Raw genomic sequence first — 22461 nt, 5'->3', positions numbered from 1 at the left:
GGAATAGGCTTCTGTTTTGCATTTCTGGAAATTATCCCAATTCTGTCTCCATCTCACAAACAATTTGGCAGTCTGGCAAACCAATTTTGGGAGAAAATAGGTTTTCAGGAAGATTCATTGTATTTCTAGTCCACTTTTATTTTTTTTTTCTTCAAACTTTGTTTTCTAAACTTGGAAAATATTTTAGTAAGTCCTCAGACACTGTCCCATCAGACAAGCTCTCTCTGTAGAAACTCAGAGAGCAGACCCAGAGACACCACGGTAGCTGTAAAAGAAGTCAGCCCCTGTACACCAGAATGAGACATTTCAAAGCATCTTTGATCATTTTATTAGCTATCGCACTCTTTCACAGACTAGGACGGGGGGTAATGCTACGCTGTGTTATTTTGCTATTTTCCCTGTGTGCTTCACACCATGCTTCTCCCCAGTTGCTTGCAGGGAGAACTGCAAGTAGATACAGCCAGGGAGGGTGATCTCATCTCCATCTTGGTGTTGAGCATTTTAGTGTCTCCGGGGACTTAGGAAAATGGGTGTTTATGTCTGACCTCCTCAGTGGGGGCCTTGCTGAGGAAGCAGCAGGGCAGAGCCTCATCTGGTGAGTTATGTGTCCTCATAAAAACATACTGCAATCCACAGAGCTATCAACTCTTCGTCATGAAACAAAAACACCTGTCAGAAGAGTTTTATTTTAACTTGTTAATGACACCACAAATAGACAGACAGAGGACAATGCCATCATTTCAGGGGACAGTTTTACGCAGCAGGCCTCTTCCAGGGCATTCAGGATGCTGCAGGCTGCCTCTGGTCACTAATTAGAGAAGTTCCTCTGCAGACATCGTTTGTCACCACAGAACTGTCCTCTTGTGCATGCAGGGAAGCTCGACATCTATTAGCACAGAAGTCAAACCCTAAGGCAGTTACCACTGCCCAGTACTTCCCGGACATGGCTCATTGCTTGACAGATAACTTTATATGTTCCGCGTGGTTCTGAGATGGTAAAGTGGCTTATTAGGTACCATTTTGCCTCTCGAAGTTGTGGGCACAACCTTCACTGCTCACAACACTGGAAAGAAGTTTGGAGAACAACTCCCAAGAGAACATAATCCATCACTGCACCAGGTCCCCAAGTAATGCTCCAGAAGTGCTCAGCTCAATTTGGGGATTTCCAGTCACACTCCTTCTCATTTAGCAGGTGTCATCCAAACTAACAACACAACATAGAGTGAGTCCGTGAGGCTCGGTGTGGGACTTTCTCTGCTGGGTGGAGGCATTCAGCCCTGTCCACAGTTTCCCTTTTTAGGGATCATCCCTAGATTGGAATAGCAGCAATGGACATGGCATTAATCACTCTTGAAGTAAATGTGTCTCCCAACCCCCAAATTTGCATGTTGAATCTCTGACTCTGTATATCTCAGAATGTGACTTATTTGGAGATATGATCTTTAAGAAGGTAATAATTAAAATGAATTAATTAAAGTAGGTCCTAATACGATGTTTTATCTAGCCTTTTCATTTTAAGAAAAAGACCTAACAAAAACAATTTTAGAAGAGCAAAAGTTTATTCAGGGATCATGATTTCATAAGTCTCAGTTGGCAGACAGCTAGCTCCATTGTTCTGGGGCCAAGGTGAGGCAGAATATCATGATGAAAGAGTATGGTGGGGAAAGGAGCTCAGACAGAACATGGCCACCAAGAAGAAGAGAGACTTCTCTGCTCAGTAAGTCAAAGTATATACCTCAAAAGCATGCCTGAGTAACTCACCTCCTCCAGCCACACCCTACCTGCCTGTAGCTACCATCCAGTTAATCCCTATCAGGGGATTAATTCACTGATTGGGACAAGGTTCTCATAATCCAATTAGCTCACTTTTGACATTTCCTGCATTGTCTCATCTATGGGCTTCTGGGGGAATACCTCACATCTAAACCTCAACATCCAATATGACTCATGTCCTAATTAGAAGAGGAAATTAAGATAAAGACACACGTGGGGGAAGACAATGTGAGGACATAGGAAAATTCTTGAACCATCAAGTAGCTGGTTCCCTACAAAGAAGCATTCCTCAGAACAGCTGGGGTGCTCTGGAACACAAACCCGGTGCAATTTTATCCAGCAAAGTGAAATTTTAGAGGCCCTGAGAAACTAAAACAATCTCAATTTATTCTCAGATTTGGAGTGGGCAAGAAACTTGGCTTGTTATTGCACCTGGATGCGTAACATGAGGGCCCTGCCGGCCTCCTTTGTTAAACAGGTCTGTACTGAGACACGAACTGAAGGCCAGGCCAACATGCTTGATACTGAGTGCAAGTCAATGTGTCCAGCTACCAGACAAGGGAAGAAGCCTCAGAAGAAAATAACCTGCCGACCCCTTGATCTTGTACTTAGAGCCTCCAGAACTGTAAGAAAATAAAATCTTGTTCTTGAAGTCGACAGAGAGGCACAGTATTTTGAGTGTGATGGTGCTTTGTTATGGTAGCCTTAAGGAATTAATACAAGCACTTCCTAAATTCTCTTAAAAGACTACTTTTTTAAACAGAGTATGATCACCTGATAATCAGTTGATTTCTCTAGAGAAGTTGGAAAAGACAATAATCATGCTTCCACACCAAAAAAAAAAAAAAAAATAGGTTTAGCAGTTTTAATAGAATTATCTCCACAGGAGATTATTAACAATTTAATGCATTAGATGAGGATATTTATTTTAAGTTTGCACAAAATAGCAAAAGAAAAGAAAGAGGGGGTGGGGAGGAAGAGAGAATGAGAGAGAGAGAGAGAGAGAGAGAGAGAGAGAGAGAGAGATGCTTGCTTAGCATGTATAAGATGTATAAGGCCCTGGGTGGTAGCAGGGAGAGAAAATGACAAGCTTAAAAACAGAGGGGAACATGTTATCTAACAGAGACAACCCACACACACCTTGGTTTAATACAAGCCAAGTTTTTGCAATAAAGAGTGAGTTGTGTCTTTACCAGAATACTGTTAACTTTTGAATGCTAAGGTGTCACAATACACTTGATTTCATAGTCTTTCATCATCACCCTAGATATTTGCTACTTGTTTATCCTCTGCTAAGCACCACACAATAAATGGGGATAAATGAAACCTCCCTGTCCTCTCAGAGCTTCTAGTCTTATGGGGAATAAATGCAGTCAGCTACTTCTACGATCATGGTATGTAGTGATTTGGGGCATCAAGGAAGGAGAGAGGAAGAAAATCTGCCTGAAGGCCTCAGGGGATACTTCATGGAGACAGAAATGAGAAAGAGAATCTCCTTGTGTGACCCAGTGAAAATCACCTGACTTTCAGCCCTGGTGTCTCTTCTGTAAAATGAGGATAAAAACACTTTCATTGTAGAAATTTATAAAGAGTTTTTGTAATAAAAGCATCTAGCCCATAATTTACACTCATTAGATTTTCCTCTGTCTCTATCTTTTCTTTTCTTCCCTCCTCCTCTTCTTCCCTACTTCATCTTCTTCTTTATTTTCTTCTGTCTCATTTCTCCTACCCCCTTCTGTCTCTTCCTCTTCCTTCCTCTTCTCTTCCTTCTCCTTCTTCTTTGCTCAGTTTGACAGGCTTCCTCCTGCCTTATCATTTATCATACACTATTCCAGCAAACAGCAACCTGAAAACCTGCCAAGTTATAATAAATCAGAATTGATAAGTGACTTACCCAAACTGGACATGCCTTCTGTGGACCAGGCCCTGTGGTGCTACTGAAAACAAACAGTGAAGGGGGGGATTCTGAACACTCAAGAGGCCCAGTCACCAGTCAGGAGACATGTTCATATCCATTTAGGTTTTACTTCAGGTGCTGGTACAACAACTTATACCCAGAACACCATGTTACCACATTTATTTTAATCTCTGTTGGTGAGATTTCTCATTTTGCTGCAAATGCCCAGTAAGAAAGTATTCCAAATCTTTTAGGATGGATATATGAACCATCTGACTTATAACAAAATAAGTCAGAATAGTTGGGTTCATTTTATAAACACTATTGGAGTAGGTTAGATTAGAATGTAGGTGGATTAAATGATTAGAAATGATGAATTCCAATGAATGTTTCATTACCTCCATTATGGCCAGAACAATGAGTAGATTCTTATCAATAATTTTTGAAATAAATAAATAGAAACAGGGATGGGGATGTAGCTTAGCAGTACAGCAACTGCCTCACCTGTGCAAGGTCCTGAATTCAATCCCCAGGACCACAGAAAAGAGGAAGAAGGAGAAGACTAGAAAGAGCAAACTAGCTTGTCATGGTTTGGGTATGAGATATCCCCCAAAAGATCCTGTGTTAAAGCAGGAATGTCTGAGAGGGAAATTGTTGGATTGTGGGAGCTGGAAACCAATCAGTCCATCTTAGTTTGACTAGGATGGTAACTGTAGGCAGTTGGGGTGGAGCTGGAGGAGGTGAGTCATTCAGAGCATGCCCTGGAAGGGTACAATTTCCCTGTGGCCTCTTCTCCCTTCTGTCTCTGCTTGCTAGTTGCCATTAATGGAACAACTTTCCTCCACCGTGCCCTTCTTCCATGATGCTCTGCCTTACCTTGGGCCCAAAGCAATGGAGTCAGCCCACCATGGACTAAATCTCTGAAACTGTGAACCAAAATAAACCTTTCCTCCTTTAAATGGGTCTTGTATAGTTTTGGTCACAACAAAGCTGACTAAAACATAGCGCAATTTTGTGCAGTGATTTCCTACAGGAACTTTGCAAGTGTGATATTATCCATTTGTTGCAATAATGAGAAATTTACCTTTCATAGAAATTGGCTGCATGATTTATCTCAGTATAGAAGGAAGCAGTCTCCATTTGCTAATCTCTCTTATTTTCTATAAGAAGGAAAAATTCATTGCCAGTCCTGTAAATTTTAAGGAGTTTTAGATCTACATAGAACTTTTTTTTTTAATTTTTAAATTTTTTTAATTGTAGATGGATAGCATGGCTTTATTTATTTTTATGCAGTGCTAAGGATCAAACCCAGTGCCTTGAATGTGCTAGTCAAGCGCTCTGCCAATGAGCTACAGCCCTAGCCCCTGAATAGAAAAATTTGACTGAGGATTTCCCACAAGATATGAGTTTCAAAAATGAGAAAATTTATACTTAAAATATTTTTCACATGTTTATTTCAACACACCACCAAAGTAGTCATCATATAAAAAAAAACCTCAGAATTTTGTTGGACTTTTTTATACTAGTTTTATGGTATGATATTCTTTATTTGAATTACATAATATAGGGAGTAGAGTAGATTAAAGGGAGGCCCCACAATTGTCGAAGAGGTTGATGAAGATCCTAATACAGCTACACTTTGGGTCATTATCAAATAGGTAACCACCAGCCTATTTAATATGCTGAAAATAATAGTTTTGCTCATGCAAAAATAGATATGCTTAAAATATATATGAAATATGGAAATGGCAAAGTGGGATGCTCAGAGTTTCAGGTTGAAGGCAGGCGCTTTGTGTAAGAGAAAAAGAGAGTTCAGTGAGTCCACTCAGTGGGGCAATTTAGATTGGAGTTTCTTCAGACCTTAGGAGGGAGACTCGTTGTCTCAGTTACCATGTGTTGTAATGAAGAACGTCCCTGTGACTTTAACAAGTAATTTTATCTATTATTAAGAACAGAATAATGTAGACCTGACTTAGAAATGATCTTTTCCAACGGAAAGGATAAAATCATGAATTGAAGGATTAACACGGGACCACAATGATTTCAAAAATATCAACTGTAAAAACCCTACCAGCAGTCTTTGATTCTCTAGTTCCACTCCCTGAAATTTCCTCTATCAGTACATAGAAGTTGAATTTCTAAAACTGAAAACTGGAATTGCTTAGTTCATATGAGTGTGTAAGTTTGAAATACAAGGATGTTCATGTTTTATAGTGCTTATTGTGCATAGACAGCCTTCAAAATGCTTCACACTAATTATTTAACATTGCCTATAGAGATAAGTACCAATTATCATTACTCCATCATACAAATGTGCATATTGAAGCATAGAGAGCAAAAGTAAACTTCTCAAAGACACACTACCAGTCAAAGATCCACTCACTGGACCCAAGCAGTTGGTATCAAGAGTCTATTCCTTTAACTACTCAGCTCTCTCCATTTTTCAGTAGATGTCAGGTAGATGTAGTCTTGGACAATGGTGATGATGCCCTCTAGATCTTCTTGACTATATGTATTCAAACATTTAGTTCCTTGCTGTAACATAAACTCCAATATTTCAGACATTTGTGGTTACATACAACAAATATTTGTAAATATATGTAGAAGTTCCAGTTGCTAAATATTCCAATTTTAAATGTACCAGTAAAAGCTAGTCCTATAGTTTCAATTATCTACCTTCATGCAAATAAGTTGTTTAGACTCATAATTCACTGGTGTGCATTCAACTTCTATGGACCTGAGTCTCCTCATCTTTAAAATGTGGGTTTTGAGCCAGATGTACTTCTAGCATCAAAATTATATTTTTATATCTGCCAATTGCATTCAGGTTTAGTCTCAATTTTGTTGAAGTGATGTGTAATCAGCCTTTCAGGAAATGATTGTGAAAATCCATTCATATTCTCTAAGGTTCAGAATAGCACATTCCTGGAGGTAATCATGTGCTCAAATCAATGACTCATTGGCCATCTGAAACTCTCCATGGATTAATTACCTACACCATTGTTGAGATTGTGCCCTGTTCTGTTTGTGCTTAGAGAAATGTTTCTGTGGTTTCATTCTTAATTTGACAGCAGCTGATGCTAACTTAGACCATACATTATACCCATTGGTTTTTCACGGCTGCCATTTCCTACAGGCAACCTGATTATCTGACCACAAAAGCAGCAGACAGCAACTACTTTGCAAGGTAGCAGATGAACAATGCTCAGTGAATAAGCTTTTTGTACTAAATGGGGCGTAAGGTTCATTGCACTCCTTATCACATTCAAGAGGACTTGCAAAAGAGAGAAGAAATAAGTCATTTAAATAAACTGGAAGAGATAAAAGAGGAGCTCAAAATCACTCAGCCCGTTAAAACCAATTTAATACCTTCATTGAGTTTAAGACCTTTCTGCTTATAGTACTTTGGTAGATTAAATATCCAGAGGGTTGGCAAAAAGAAAGGACGTGGCTTCTATGGGTCTGTAGTGTATGCCAGAAATTGTGTAAGGTCTTATCATAATAAAAAAATAACAATACCAGAAAACATTTGTTATATATGTATAGTTCTAATTGCTTTACATGTTTTAACTCACTTGATCCCTCATATCAATCCCAGGGAGTAAATACAATTTTTATCTCTATTTTTATTGCTTTGACTCTTATAACAAATATAAGAGAGAGCCAATATTGTTCTTGTTTTTCAGATGAAGATGCTGGGTTTCAAGCTTTATAATTTGGCCATGGTCCCATAACTAATAAAGGACTACTATGGGACTCATACTCTTGTCTTTTTCCCTTGCCTCTCCAGGAATTCTGATAGTTTTGAAAAGCTCTACACTTTGTCATGTGACTCAGAATTTCTAAGTGGGAAAGGACCTCTGTGATCCCAATCCTATTCCTTTTACTTCACAGAAAACAATTGGTTCCTTCAAATAATAAAACTTCAAGGTCAAATGGTTAGCTAATTTGAAACCTGAGTACTTGATTTCTTGGCCTAAATCACCTCCTTTATTTTTGTGATTACTCGCCATAGAACCCACATAGTTTTAAAACAATAATTCTTAAGTTAAGGTGTATATCAAAGAGCTCATTTGTGAACTTTAAAAAAAAATTCAGACTCTCCAGTGCCACTGTTTTGTTGGTCACCTTTGCATTGCTGTGACCAAAATACCTGAAAAGAACAACTTAGAGGAGAGGAAGTTTATTTTGGCTCATGGTTTCAGAGGTTTAGTCCATGGTGAGCCAACTCCTCTGTTCTGGGCCCAAGGCGAGGCAGAGCATCATGGCAGAAGGATGTTGCAGAGGTAAGCTGCTTGGGATATGGCAGCCAGAAAGCAGAGAAATAGAGAAGAGGAAGGGACCACAGGGCAAATTAACCCTTCCAGGGCATGCCCTTAGTGACCCACCTCTTCTAATCATGCCCCACCTTTCCACAGTTACCACCTAGTCACTCCATTCAAACTGGGGTAGACTGATTATACTACAGCTCTCACGATTCAATCAAGTCATCTCCTAACATTCCTGCATTAGCACAGGAACATCACCTATCCAAACCATAACTCATACTGAATCTATTAACCTATTATTCATCAAAGGCTGCAGATTCTGACTTGACAACAGAGTTATCTGTAGAGCTGGCCCTTAAGGGGACAGGCCAGAAGCACATGGGGGCAGAGTGAACCAGGGAGGTCTGATGGCCATCTCAGAGGTCTTTTACGCAGTGAGATACTTGAAGTTCGGAGGCACCATTGTGGTTCTACATAGTCTGTCAGAACAGGCCTCTAGCCAGAGAAAGTCATTTAAGGAAAAGGGTCCAAAGGAAGAGGAGATGATAAAGGGTAGGATAGTTAACTGAGCTGTATGTAGTCACACAGCCTAGGTTCAGGAACACTGTCCCACGAGAGTTTTTAATACCAATAAGAAACGAAGCGAAAAACTCATTATTTATTTAAGCATCCATTTTATTCATTTAAGTATCTGCTAATCATCTGTAATTCCAGGCACTACAGTGGGCGGCCTGTAAGTTCTCTCTCCACAGTGGTTATCATTCATTCTTTCTTTGAGAACTGGAACATATAAATTCTATTTCCATATTATAAAACAAATCCCTCACCTTATGATTCAAAGAACACATGGAAGCCAGTTGACCTTCTGTATCTGTGGATTTTGCATCTGTAGATTCAACCAAGCATGGATCCAAAATATTTGAAAAACAAGTTGTGACCATAGTAAAGATGTACAGACTTTTTGTCAGTATTCCCTAAATAATACAGTATAACAACCATTTACAGGGCATTGACACTGCATTCAGTATTATAAGTAAGCTGGAGATTATTTAAGTCTATGTGAGCATGTGCCTGTGTAGGTTGTATGCGAATCCTGCTGCATTTTTTTTATGAGAAACCTAAGTATCCTCAAAAACCCACAGAGAGTCCTAGAAACAATCCCACTGAAGGATGACCATCTGCTTGACCTCACCGTCATTCTCTGACCTGATTACTACTATATATTCCACTTTGAGAAGAACATATTCTTCCTAGAGAATAGCTGAAATGGAAGATCTTGTGATGCATTTACAGGCTCTATCTGTAGCTACTGAGGAGGCAGAAGATAAGTCCAAATGGAACATGATTCAGTCAACACACATTTGTGTGCCAAATTTTTATTTGTGGGATAAATTTGGGAGAATTCACTCAGTTCCCAACTGGTGGCACAGTCTACCTCTAAGCTCAGTGTCTCTGTCTAACCAGAAATTCTGCAAGTTACTGATGTCCATTCAATATGTTCCCTTTCTGTTTATACAGAATTGAGTTGGTATCTACAGTTTACAACTCTGACTAATTTGCAGCCTTGTTATTTGTGTTGGTAATTTCCTAAAACACTTTCTTTAGAGAAATAGACACAAAGATATAGATGCAGGAATAGAGGCATACATGGAGGTATAAATATGACTCTCCCACACTTGAAAATGTGGCGTGACAGGGACACCAAATAGGCTTTGGCTTCTTGCCTTTATTTTTCACTTCCTCTGGGAAGACTTCATGCACTTCCATGAGTTGCCTTTGCACCCAATATGTAGTCTATTTCAATACTTACCACCCTGTGTCTGTTCAATAGATAGTTGATTGTATTAAGCAATATTCTCAATAGTAAAATTGATTAACTCAAGTCTTGCTGACAGTTGCTTTAAATCATGAACTAAAGTGATTCGATTTATCTTAAAACAGCCTGAGTTTTGAGTGTATTTGTTGCATCCATTAAATTGATCATAAAAGACCTTCCATGAGAAATCCTTTCATCCCATGCTATACTCTGTATGCAAGTTTTTTATAAGGCTAAATTGAAATAAAGCTGTGTTGAAATGCTTTAAAAATATCATTTCATGAGTAATATGTCTGGGATGAAATTTCTGAATCTATTTGCTAAGCTGCCATCAATCTGTCACCTAAAAATATTTTCACTAGCCATACTCACATTTACCAATGTTATTGACATAGAAGTCATATGGTGGTGGTTTTGTTGATGGAATGTTGATGAGCACACGATGACAATGCTCATCAGAAGCCTGAAGATAACACTGGAGAGAGAGGAAGACTGTAAGCATTGCCCTGAGAAGGAGTGGGTCCCACCAAGTCTTCCAAATCACTGAACTGCAGACAGGGAGTTTGTAAGGGGAAGGGGTAGAGAAGACATTGAACCATTCAGTAATAAGAATCCAGGCTTTTGCATAGCATGAGTAGATAGCAAGAATGAGAATGGTCACTTTTACTGGCCACTTTTCTACTTATTTTATCTCCCTTACTGAACTTGTTTTATTTGACTTTTTGCAGAGAATAGAGAAAATGGAAAAATAGCTTTTAATTGCAAAATAGTTTTATATTGATTGTGGTAGAATTCTTTGTTACCAGCAAAAGAGATTTACTGCTTCATTTGAGCTCAAATTAAATTTACTAAAAATACAGTGATAGTTCACAGATTTGCAACAGGACTGGAGAATGACACTTGGAGGCTACTCAGCCACGCCAAAGTCCTCAAATCACACAGCTGAGCTTGTTGCTGGCTTGCACTATCAACATTGTTCATCCTGACAATTTTCCAGCAGCCAGTGGAAACCATTATGAGTATCTCTGACACTTCTGCTCTGCAAACTTCATTTACTTCAATCGTCACAACCATCAGAAAGAATTCTTCATGGCTTTTGCAACATTAGCTCCCAAGTTAAAACCACACACAGGTATGTTAGATACTGTACAATAAGAAATAATAAGTGATTACCACAGCCAAGCACATAAATTGATAGAATATACTGGAATTTTTTCTCAACAGTGCATCTGGTTAAAAATGAATTCTACAGAGAAAGGGGGGTGGGTAATGGGAAATGAAATTAGCCAAATTATATTGCTGTATTGTGTGCATGTTCAAATATGCTACTTCAAATCCCACTATTATATATAATACATCTGTAAAAAAAGAAAGAAGAAAAAAGAAATTGCCATTTGACATAGAAAAGAAAAATGAATTTGTTAAAAATTGAGAAATATTAAGTCAGGGTATTCTGTCTTTTATTGAAAATGCTTATTGTCTACAAAGGGAAGACATTCTATGTCCCATTCAGTCAAGTCATTCATTTCAATTTAGGATCCTTGTGTCATCTGCTGTCCTCTCCATAAGGTCCAGATGTGACTTCTCCTGGGTCTAATGATCTATAAACTCAAAGCCATTTGTTCCCTATCCAGCACAAATATGCAAGCAAGAGGCAATATTGGAACAGAAAAGATAACCACATAGAAATGCCAACTAGAGAAACAGAGGAAGGGGAAACACAGCACTTAGAATCCATAGCAATGATCAAATTCTAGGAAGCTGGAATCACAAGTGTTCAGTTCCCTACCAATGTTATAAGTTCCATGTTGCTGTTCCTACTCTTCAGGAACAACTCACCTATTTGTGCTTTCCATGGTCCCTGGTTATACTCCCTGGGAGGTTTCTTCTTGCCTGGTATTCTCCAGTCCACATCTGAAATGGGGAAGATCATGACCTCCTCTGTAACTGTTTGGCAATCAAGGACGTTTGTGGGTCAGGTCTGTAGTGTCTTGGTGGTATCATTCCCTCAAAAACTTAGGCTCCTGAGTTGTTTGCTTCTAGCAAGTTTTATGTGCTAACCCTTTTTCTGTGATACCTTTACCTGTTCATCTTTTTTTTTTTTTTTTATTCTTTGATTCCTTTTCTAAAGGCAACTATCTTGAGGCATCTGCAACAGACGTTAGTGGAAATACAATAGTTTAAGCGTAATATTTTCTAAAGAGATGTATGTTGAGAGCCACTGCTGAAGGGGCCCCAGCAAACTTCCAGCTGCCAGCAAACTTTCAGACTGCCAGCTGATGATTGGCTCACAGCTGCCCCAGCAACATCTAGCTGATTGTCTCCTCTGCAGTGATGCTCATTGGGCTGTTTCCCTGCCCTTTCAGACTACGGAGCTGCTCATTGGGGGACTTTTTTTGGCTCCACCCACCTGACCCAGCCAATCGGCCTCAAGAGCAGGAGGAGTGGGGGAGGTTGAGAGGCTTGTGGGAAGCTGGTGGTGGCAGTTGGGCTCTCAAGGTTTTTCCTGAGGAGCTGTTTTGTTTGGCGTGTGTGGTTCTAAAAATAAAGTTCGTTTCTTTTGACAAGTGGCTTCTGAATTGTGCCCAGCCAGACTGCGGTCGATGTATATTCCTTTGTTTAGTTTATTAGGAAGTCTTTGAAAAAGACTCTAAACAACAATTTATCTCTAGGTGTTTGCAGTGATGGCTGAGTCTCCACGTTTCTGGACGCTCCTTATTTTATTCCATTGTTGCTTATCAACTGGCTGATTCTTTACAGAACTTGTAGATTCCTTATCTATTATCTATACCTGCTAAAGGCAATAAATATCTATCAAACACACATTAACATTCTTACTTTTTCCAGGTGCTATTTTTTGAGTTCACATTTTTCTGACACATGGTCTGCTTTTCATCTTATCATGAATTATAAGTTTGCAAATATTTTGTTACCATATCATTGAATCATAACTGTTCCAGCCTATGTTCTTACCACTTGTCAAATCTCCATCTAGCCAATGACCAACATTTTTAGCTTTTCTGCCAGGGTAACATTCCACTTCTGGTACCAATTCCTGTTAGCACAAGACCAGGCAGCAGTTACAAAGGGCTTCCAGAATGCAATAGTTTAAATAGAAGACAGGCCTATTTTTCTTTTAATTAGCAGTTCCAATATGAATGGCCATGGTGATTTCTACCTTTTCTTTTATAGAATTCAAGTTCTTCTGAAAGTTTTGCTCCATCTGTTGGGCATTTTTGTCATCTGCTTGATTTAATTTGGTCATCGCCCATGTTGAAATTTCAATGGTCAGGTAGGGAAAAAAGAGTACGAAGGAGACACATTAGGGTATTACAGCTCAGACTTAGAAGTGTCACTCATCCTTTCTGCTTGCACTCATTTGGCTATAATGTAGTCAAAATAGGCCATTGACACTTCAAGAATGGCTAGGGCTAGGTGTGAAGGTGCACTCCATTATGTATCTTAAATACATAATGAAATCTTATGAATCAATAAGAAAAAAACAGAGAAATGAGCAAACATGAGTAGACATTTCACAGAAACTTAAAAAGCTAATGAATACGAGAAAATCTTTAATGTCACATATAATCAGAGAAATGGAGATTAAAAAACAATTAGATGCGATTTTATATTCACCAAATTGGCAAAAATTATAGTCTCACAAAAGCAAAATATTTTTACATGCTGTTGGTGATAGTATTAATGGAGGCAATCGTTTTGGTAAATACTTTGGTGTTTGCCAGTAAAGGTCAACAAATATGTGTTCCTAGGGCTGTAAAACAAAGAAATTCTTGCTCACAGGGACAAGAACTACCAAGTGCTGGTGTCATTGTTTATGATAGAACATTGAAAATATTAAAAGATATTCATCAATATTAGGAGAGACAAACACTTTTTCTTTATATTTATTCAATGGAATATATACATTAATGAAAATTATAATCTACAGTTATGTATTATCTTTCATGGTCCTTAAAAATAATATTGAATAAAAGTTCCAGAAGAAAACCTACTGTACACTTCATTTATATAAAGTTAAAAGACTCAGCAATGGATTGTTCAAGGATAATCAAAGTGCTTTAATTACAAAGAAAAAGAAAACAATGATTAAAATTCAGAATAGCAGTTGAATAGAGGGAGAGGGACGTAATTCATGAGGGCCCATGAAAACAGAATACAAGGTGCTTGTTATCTTCTATTTTTTAATTTGTCCAGAGATCACGTGAATGTTCATTTTACTGTTATTTAAAAACACACGTCTACATTTATTCACTCTTTGGAATATACCATAAATTTCACTATTAAAAAAAAAAAAAACTACCTGGGTGTGGTGGTGTATGCCTGTCATCCCAGCTGCTCAGGAGGCTGAGGCAGGAAGATTGCAAGTATAAAGCCAACCTCAGCAACGTAGTGAGGCCCTGTCCCAAAATATAAAATTAGAAGGGCTGAGGATGTGGTTCAATGGTTGATTACCCCTGGGTTCAATCCCTGGTAACAAAACAACAACAACAAATTAGATTAGGTAATATTGCTGGTGGTGGTATTATAAAGAGTGACAGTGATTCATGTGGGAGATGCCAATGTTTTGTTTGGGTGTATTTATTGATGTCCCTTTGGAGCAGTAGTGTCCCAGACAACTTCTTACATGCCTTTGCCCGACCGAGTTTATGAGGGTTTTGTAACTCATTACTTAGGGGTTGGGGGAGGGGACCCACGGTGGTAGGTACAAGTGGAGAAGCTATGCATTTCATACTCCTTGTCTAATCATTAGCTTTTTGTACGACTACAGTGTTTACTGTCTAGGCTTTTTGCCAAAAGCTCCATGCAATTGAACTCCAGATCCCTGCCTGTCCTCCCCCACAGACCCCTCATTTCTTACTCTGCTTTTCTTGCCATGTCTGAGCGCTCGTCCTTTGGACCTTTTCTCCCACTGGTGTCCTCATTTTTCCACCTCTGTGCTGCTTCCCTTGAACCAGGGTCTCCTGATTCCATTAGTCTCCTTTGCGTTTAGCTAATTTTGCCACCTAGCCTGTAAGAGTTTAGTTATAATTCTCTTCCATCCCATCACAGCTGCCCTATGATGTGGGGGCGATTTCTGCCTGTATGTGTCTTCCTGCCTAAGGAGAAAATGGCAGAATGAATTTTAGTCTTATGAAGGGTAAGAGGCCCTGGGGGCTCCAAGGGGAAGGCTTTCCCTCCGGGTTGTAGCTATTCCTCTCCTACGGTATCCACAGTCAAATATCTCACCATAGGGGCAGACTGATTTCCTTTTAAAAACTGCTAGTGTGCATGAAAAATCCACATTTATCCTACAATGTAACTTCAACCCCTCTTTTTTATTATTATTATTATTATTATTATTATTACCAACCAATACTGGATTCTTGGGACATAGTACACCAAGAGAGATTTGCCCCATCTTTGCCCAGAGTTGCATTACAAAATGCCCCCTCTAATGGACCCTGGGTAGTTTATAAGCAGAACAGCTAAGGCAGTAACTGTACTGCTGTTAGAATCAGGTTGTCTGAGTTTAGATGACAGCTTCACTCTTTGCCTGTGGCTAACCTTGGACAAGTGACCCAACTACCCTGCATCAACTGTCTCCATCACACAGAAATATCAACAAGACTTATCCCACCGATTAAATGAAACAGTCTATGTTAAGTGCCTGGCACATAGCCAAGTTTCAGTGTTAGTTATTATCATGTCATGCACAAACACATCTGTCAATTAGAACGTTTTCCCTTGTGAACAATGAGTTAGGGGAATGGGGAAGGGCAGAGCAAAGCAAGGGAGAGAAAAATTGGGTAACGTTATCAGCACCGGGTGTTTTATCCAAAGTGTTACATACTTTGGAAAGACAACATTCGTTTCTCTGGTTGGACACGGTGGCAGATATAAAAACAGTGTGGAACAATGATTGGTTTTAAAGTTAAGTATTTTCTTGGATCTAAGTAGATCGCTTTTTAAAAGAACAATCAAAGCTTTTATTTGCTTTTTCAAAAGTTATGCCAGAAAGCCATTTGGGCATGTTTGCTTTCAGGAACAGGCTTATAAATCTGTCTTCATTTAAAATTTCCCTCCAAGGAGCAATGTGGCAAATGAATATAAATAAGTGTTGGTTTCTCCTGTTGTTGGTGGGGTTTTTTTCCCCCTTTTTCTCTTTTTACTGTCAAGAAGACAAGGGCAACACTTGTTAAATTTGAAATTGAATTTGGAACGCAGATTTTGGAAGAAATGTACTTTGGATTCTGTCCTCTCTGGAAAGTTCATGCTACCATTGGGAGGCAAATAGGAGTGAGGTTAGAGGGTCTGCCAGTGCTGGCTGGGCTTGCCAATGGCTGCAGGTTTGCTTTTCTCCTGCCTCCCAACATTTGGGGAGAAGGAGCTGGCTGTTCTTTTAAATAGAAACAAATAATTGGAGCTGTCAGGAAGGTTAAGGAAGGCAAACCCTGTGTATATAAAGGGAACGTGATAGACTATAATACTGTGTTCTAGGAATAGCAGGCTATACCTCTCAGGTTCTTCTAGCAACTCAAATCTTTAAATGATACTTTGTTGCATGGTTTGGAAACACTTCTCCAGCTAGTGCTTTATTTGACATTGCCTTACTCACTTATTCTAAGCTAGGGCTTGAGAATTGTAGGAGGATGATTTTAAGCCTGTTTCATGTAACTTTCTCAGTTCCCTAAAGTTGTTTAGCAGTCTAGGGTGATAAAGAGATTTTTCTGGAAATCTGTTTCCCCAGTTCCACCGTATGGACATCTGGGACTGTATTTACATGAAAGATTGGCAAATACTATAAAAGACATCAAAAGAAATAAAGAAAGGAAGATGTCCTCTGTCTTATAAACAGGGTGTTGGCAAGATTGGAGGAAGTCACAAAATGCTTCTAACTTTGGGACAAGATCATGGTTGGGAAAAGTGATCTGTGAATATAAAATAAAACACTATTATCCTGACTGGATTTCTGGGTGGAGATTGGATCCAAGTTTCTAAACCTGAAAGAGAGAGAAAAAAAATACCTTTCAGGGAAACCAAGGGAACAGACCAGCACTTAAAATGACCCTTCAGTTTTAGGATAGGGCTTTCTTATAAAACATTTGGGCCCAGATTCTCAAAGATGATAAGGAGCCTGGGGCACTTTCTTTAGCAAAGGAGTGGGGGTGGAGGCATGTTAGCACAAGCAACCATTGAAAGACTTGGGCTGTAAGGCTCCCCATAAAATAGATTAGGAGCTCCAGCTAGGCATTTCTCTTTTTATAACCCAGAAACCCTTAACTTCTATGGCCAATGTAGTCTGGAAGACGTGGAAATATATAGGAATATGTTAAATCATGTAATATATGAATTCAGAGTCACTCAGGAAATATAGTAATAAGCCAGCCATTTCTTAGATTTTGGAAAGTATAAACAAGAATATTTATTTTTTTAATATACCTGATTTAAGATTGTTGACATTTATTCTGGGGATATTAGAAATTAAAGAACAGATTCCCTATATTTTGTCTCTTCTACAGATTTGACAACTTATAAGTGGTAATTGTACAACCCTTGTTACAATATTCTCCAGTTTTCTAGTTGAGCCTAGTCCGTTGTCCCTCCTTGGGCACAGATATTCATAAATAAAGAGGTACAAGTCAATTTTCACACCCTAAACCAAACTCATGTACACAGTTATACATATACCTTTAGGCACACATGAATGTAGATTTATAGCCATCTCAACCCATGCTCATTTGGAGGGACATGGCTAGGAGGGATGAGAAAATATGGATTTAAGTCCTGGCTCTCACTAATAAATTGGATGACTTAACCTGTTTATGACTCAATTTCTTCAAAGTGAGATGAGTGTGGCTGGAATTTTTTTCTTAAAGGAGGCTTTAAAGGGAGCAGTGATTGGGCAAGCATTTAAGGCATTTATAAGGAAAAAAGTAAATGAAAATACAGGACAATTCTTGGGAAACTTACTCACATAGACTTGTATGGCAACTTTATGCCAAATGATAAAATCTTGGGCCCTATATTGATGGGATGGTTTCATGTCACAGAATTATAATACTGAAATGATTTTTCTCCATCTATGAAGTTGATATTTTATTTTCCTCCACAGCTTCCCAAGGCAGCCCATCCATTGCTAGTAGTTCTAATTATTATGAAATTCTTTCTTACATTGAGATAAAGTCTCCCTATTCTTGATGTGTCTCATTATTTAAATCCATTCTTTTCCAACCAAAATGTGGAATAGGAGGGAATAAGAGTGGGTAAGAAAAATGGGCCAAAAATAGCTCCCACAGAGAATATCCAAATTCCATTATGCAAATGAAAACGTGCCTACCCTCCTTAGCCATCAAGGGAATGCAAACTAAAACCAGAATGAATTATAGCTACACATGCATCAGAATGGCAGGAAAATTTAAAGTCTAACAAGAACAAATGTGAACAGGGGTGTGGAGCAACAGGAACTCTTATACACGGCTGGTTGGAATGTCAAATAGCACAAGCACTATGGGAAACTGCTAGAGGTAACATATGTCTATCTTACAGTAGGCAGTGGGAAATGCATAGCCAAAAAGAAAAACCACTGAAACACACACAACATGAATGAATCACACAGAAATTAAATTCAGTAGGGAAAAAAAAAAAAACAACCAGAACAGAACAGAAGACCACATACTACGTGATTTCACTCGTTTGAAGTCAAATCAAGTTCAGAATAAGGTTTATCTCTGTTGGGATGGGAGGTATAGACAGAATGGAAAGGGACATGATGAAGACATATGGGGTATGGAAATATTTTGTACCTTGATTTGCATACCAATTACATGAATAGATGTATATGAAAAAATCATCAAGCTATATAATTATTAGTATACCTTATGCTCTATGTTCATTCTTCAATAAAATAAATAAGAAAACCTGAATAAAGCAAGCAAACAAAAATATATGGAATGTGAAGGAGGGAGGGAAAAAGTTGGGATACGAAAAATTAAGAGGAAGGACTGTGCCTTGGGTGCAGAACAGGCAAGGAACTGGGGGCTGAAGACATTGTATTGAGCTAAACCAGAGGCATCCTAGAACCTGAAAATAACACAGTGAGTTAGAATAGTTCTGTATAGTATTCCATTCTGACCTGGCATCTGGGAAACTACCAAATTGGTCTATAAGGGGTGATCTGGTCAATGTACCATAGCATCCACCCCTCATACCATATGCTTCTTGTAGTAAGTTCACCCCATCTGCAACTTGCTTCTGAGTGTCTCACTTCCTGGGTAAGCCTACAAGAAAGTCAGTGGGATGAACTATCGACACTACCACTACCAGAGACTTCAAAGTCATGATTGTCATCATCTTTTCCTTCTATTATTCGTTCTCCCTGAAGCTCCACTGATCTAGGTGACTTTTCTTACAGAGTGATTCAGACCCTCATCCCGGAGTGGTATGAACTCCAAGACACTATGCCCTTCTCCAGTCTGTGACTGTTGAACTTGTTCATTTCCTATCAAAATTGTACAGGAAGATGAAGACATGCCCTGTGAGCAAACCTATCCTTACTTGAATGGATGGAGGATTGAAAGCACAAAGTTCCAAAGTGGGCATATTAGTAAGCAAGACCACTTCTATTTCAACCTCTTGGGATCCTGGGTCCATATATTCTACCTATTGAAGATACAGCATTATATTATGGTCTTTTAATACAGAAGACTCAGCTAATTCTGAGTCAGCTGATTTAGCTCCTGGAAGCTGGCACTCTACCCTTGCAGGATGTCATCTTCAAATTTGTGCTTTGGCTTTAAAGGACCACTCCATCATTCTATCCACTTGGCAGATCCTGGGTGGTATGATATGGGATGGGATCAGTAGATTCCATGTGCTCACAACTGCACCTTTTTTGGTGGAAAGTAGTCTCCTAGTCTGAAGCGAGAGTCTGCATTATCCTATGTCAGCAGATCCAGTCTCTGTCAGCTTTCAGGCACTGGTGCTCACTGGGGACTTGGGAATAGGAAAAGCAAACTCATACCTGGAGCGATATGAGTCTGCGTTTAATAGGGGGGTTTAGATACCTGCATTTAACCAGCTGTCCTATGGAGCATCTCAGAATCAGTTCCAAAACATTGAGCAGAATTCCTGTTTTGGGCAGTGACTTTTATTAAACTGTTATTTGGTATCAAATGTATCATGAAGTTGCTATTACAAACTTTCTCATCTTTTAAAATTTTACTTTGTTTTTACTTCAGCAAGTTGAGAAGATTTAAGGCCTAGACCTCAAACCATCTTCGTCGTTGTCTGTGGGTCAGCACCCCTAGGCCTGGAATGGTTTGAGTTTGACTGGATTTACCTTTCAGGGTTGAAGAGGTCCAAAGTTAGTCAATTTGCCAAATTGAAGATTTATTCCTTCTAAGGATAATGCCACATCAGGGCACTATCTGTGTCGGTTTGTACTGGTGGCAATTTGAATGTTCAGAGTGGAAGAAAGTTCAGGTCCATTTTATGTGTAGGGGTCTATGCTTTTGAAAGGCTTCTTCTCTGACCTCATGGATGCTCTATGTATGTATTAACTGTGCCAGAACAGGGTGACTGATGGCAACTGACTGAGACATTCTGTAGACTTGCTGTTGAGTGCTTCCTCCATGGTGAATGCTCTCAGGTGGGTGTTAACTTGCAATGTGCAATTCTTCACACTGAGTGTCCAGTTCCATAGGTATATCCACATGCCCCTTCCCCCTTCTTTTTCTACCTTTCTACCTACGTTTCTTCTGCTGGACCACTGACCAGTGAGCCACACCATTGACAACTGCCTATGAGTCTGTAAATATTTATAGCAGACCACTTCACTTACCTTACAAAGTAGGTGACCAGGGATATGGCCCAAGTCTCTGACGATTGGAAACATTTCCTTTCACCTGTGTTTTTCAATGGTACCTGGGAGCAGGCTATATGAGAGTAGCAGTTTAGTTTTGGCTTGTACTCACATGCCAAGTCAACCTTTCTTCCTCTTCTGCCAGCTGTCCTTGGGACACCCACAGGTGTAGCTGTAGATGTAGGTTGAAGGAGAGGTAGTGATTACAGTGGACAAATAGGGGTCAGGGCAGCCACACTGACACTCTCTGGCCCTGGATCAGGTCCAGAAAGTAAACAGAGATCATAACTTTTTATTGAAGCAGCTATATCAGCCTCCCAACCCTTTTCTTTGGTTTTATAAATTGAACACTACACTTGCTGGCTTTCCATCTATCTTCACCCTAGGGATTCTACGTCCTATTAACCATCTTCAGAGCTGTCTGTGGCTCAGCACCCCTAGTTGCCACTTGACCTTAACCCTTATTATGATCATTTTATACACTTGCTTTGACTGTTAAGCACCTCCAACTGGCCTCCATTATTTCAACAGCCTCTCACCCTCAGTGCCATCAGAGACAGTTCTATAATGGCATACCTGTCCTCAGCCTGGACGACAGAAGATGGGCAACTCGGAGTGTCTCAGTGAGGCTAGTTTTATCTGGGCTCTTCCACTGCGCAGAGTCACCTTGTGGGTTTCCTCTTCTTACACAGTCTGTTTCCTCTAGTATCCCCTGAGACTCTTGATTCCTTTCCCCCAGTTTGCCACCACCACTTTTGGCATTTCTGCTTTATTTAGTGTGGACCAGCATTTACCCCAGGCTTTCAAGAACTAGACTCTTAGAAGATTGGCATTTTTCGTGAGAACTGTGCCAAGGTGTTATATGCTTTGTCTCGGGAGAATGTCCACATTGATAACCTATGTGATTTGATATTCCATCTCCCTGGATCTTGTATTCTCTGGACCTGATTGCACAGTCTCTCCCAGCTCCTGTGGTCTATGCTGCTTCAGGGAACAGCCCTCTATCCTCCCTTAGAATGATCCAGCTGAATTAGTGCTGCAAGGCAGATGCCTCTGAATTGTCTTCCAAATGGTGGGGAGGAGTGCTACCCTTTAAGAGGGAAGAGTGGGCCACCTCTGCAGGGCCAGTGTGTACAGGATGATGTGAGTTTTCAAGTTTCTTGAATATGTTGGCCCAGATGTCCCGTCCCAAATTTTACCCTCCTCTTCCTTTCTAATTAAGGCTTTCCTCCCAGCATAGCCGACTTGCTGGGTTGGATAATTTAATAATCTCTGGATCCCCAAGGCAGGCTCCTTGATTTTTTTCTACCCTCTAGCTATAGAGAAGAGGAGAGTCTTTTAAAATGCAATAAATGAGCCCCTCTGACTTTTACAATTTACCTGAAATTAGTCATTAATCACTCTAGTGATTTTAAAGCATATCAGCAAATTTTGACATAACAGCCAGGCTTCATGACTCCTAAAAATAAGAATACAGTTGAACTGATGCTGTGTGACCTTCAAGGCTAAGTCATAAAAGGCAACAGAGCTTCCACAGGACTCTCTTTCCCCTCTTGGTACTTTTTGTCTAGGAACCCAGCTACTGAGGTATGAGAAAGTTATGCCCTGGAGGGGCCAGGTGTGTAAATTCTAGCTGACAGCCAGTGTCCATCACCTGATTTGTGAGTAAGCCAGTGCTCATGTGAGTCCAACCTCTAGCATTCCAGTTACCCCATCTGATGCTGAGTGGACAAAGGATGTGCTATTTTCCAGTAAGTTGGCCAGTAAGTTTTGAGTTGGTTTGCTCCAGAGCCATAAACAGCCAGGACAGTTCCTCTCAACTTTCCCTTATCTTTCTCCAGTGCAA

This window comes from Callospermophilus lateralis, chromosome 12 (genome assembly GCF_048772815.1).
Source record: "Callospermophilus lateralis isolate mCalLat2 chromosome 12, mCalLat2.hap1, whole genome shotgun sequence".
NCBI classification, from domain to species: Eukaryota; Metazoa; Chordata; class Mammalia; order Rodentia; family Sciuridae; genus Callospermophilus; species Callospermophilus lateralis.
Note: the sequence above shows the minus strand (reverse complement) of the source record.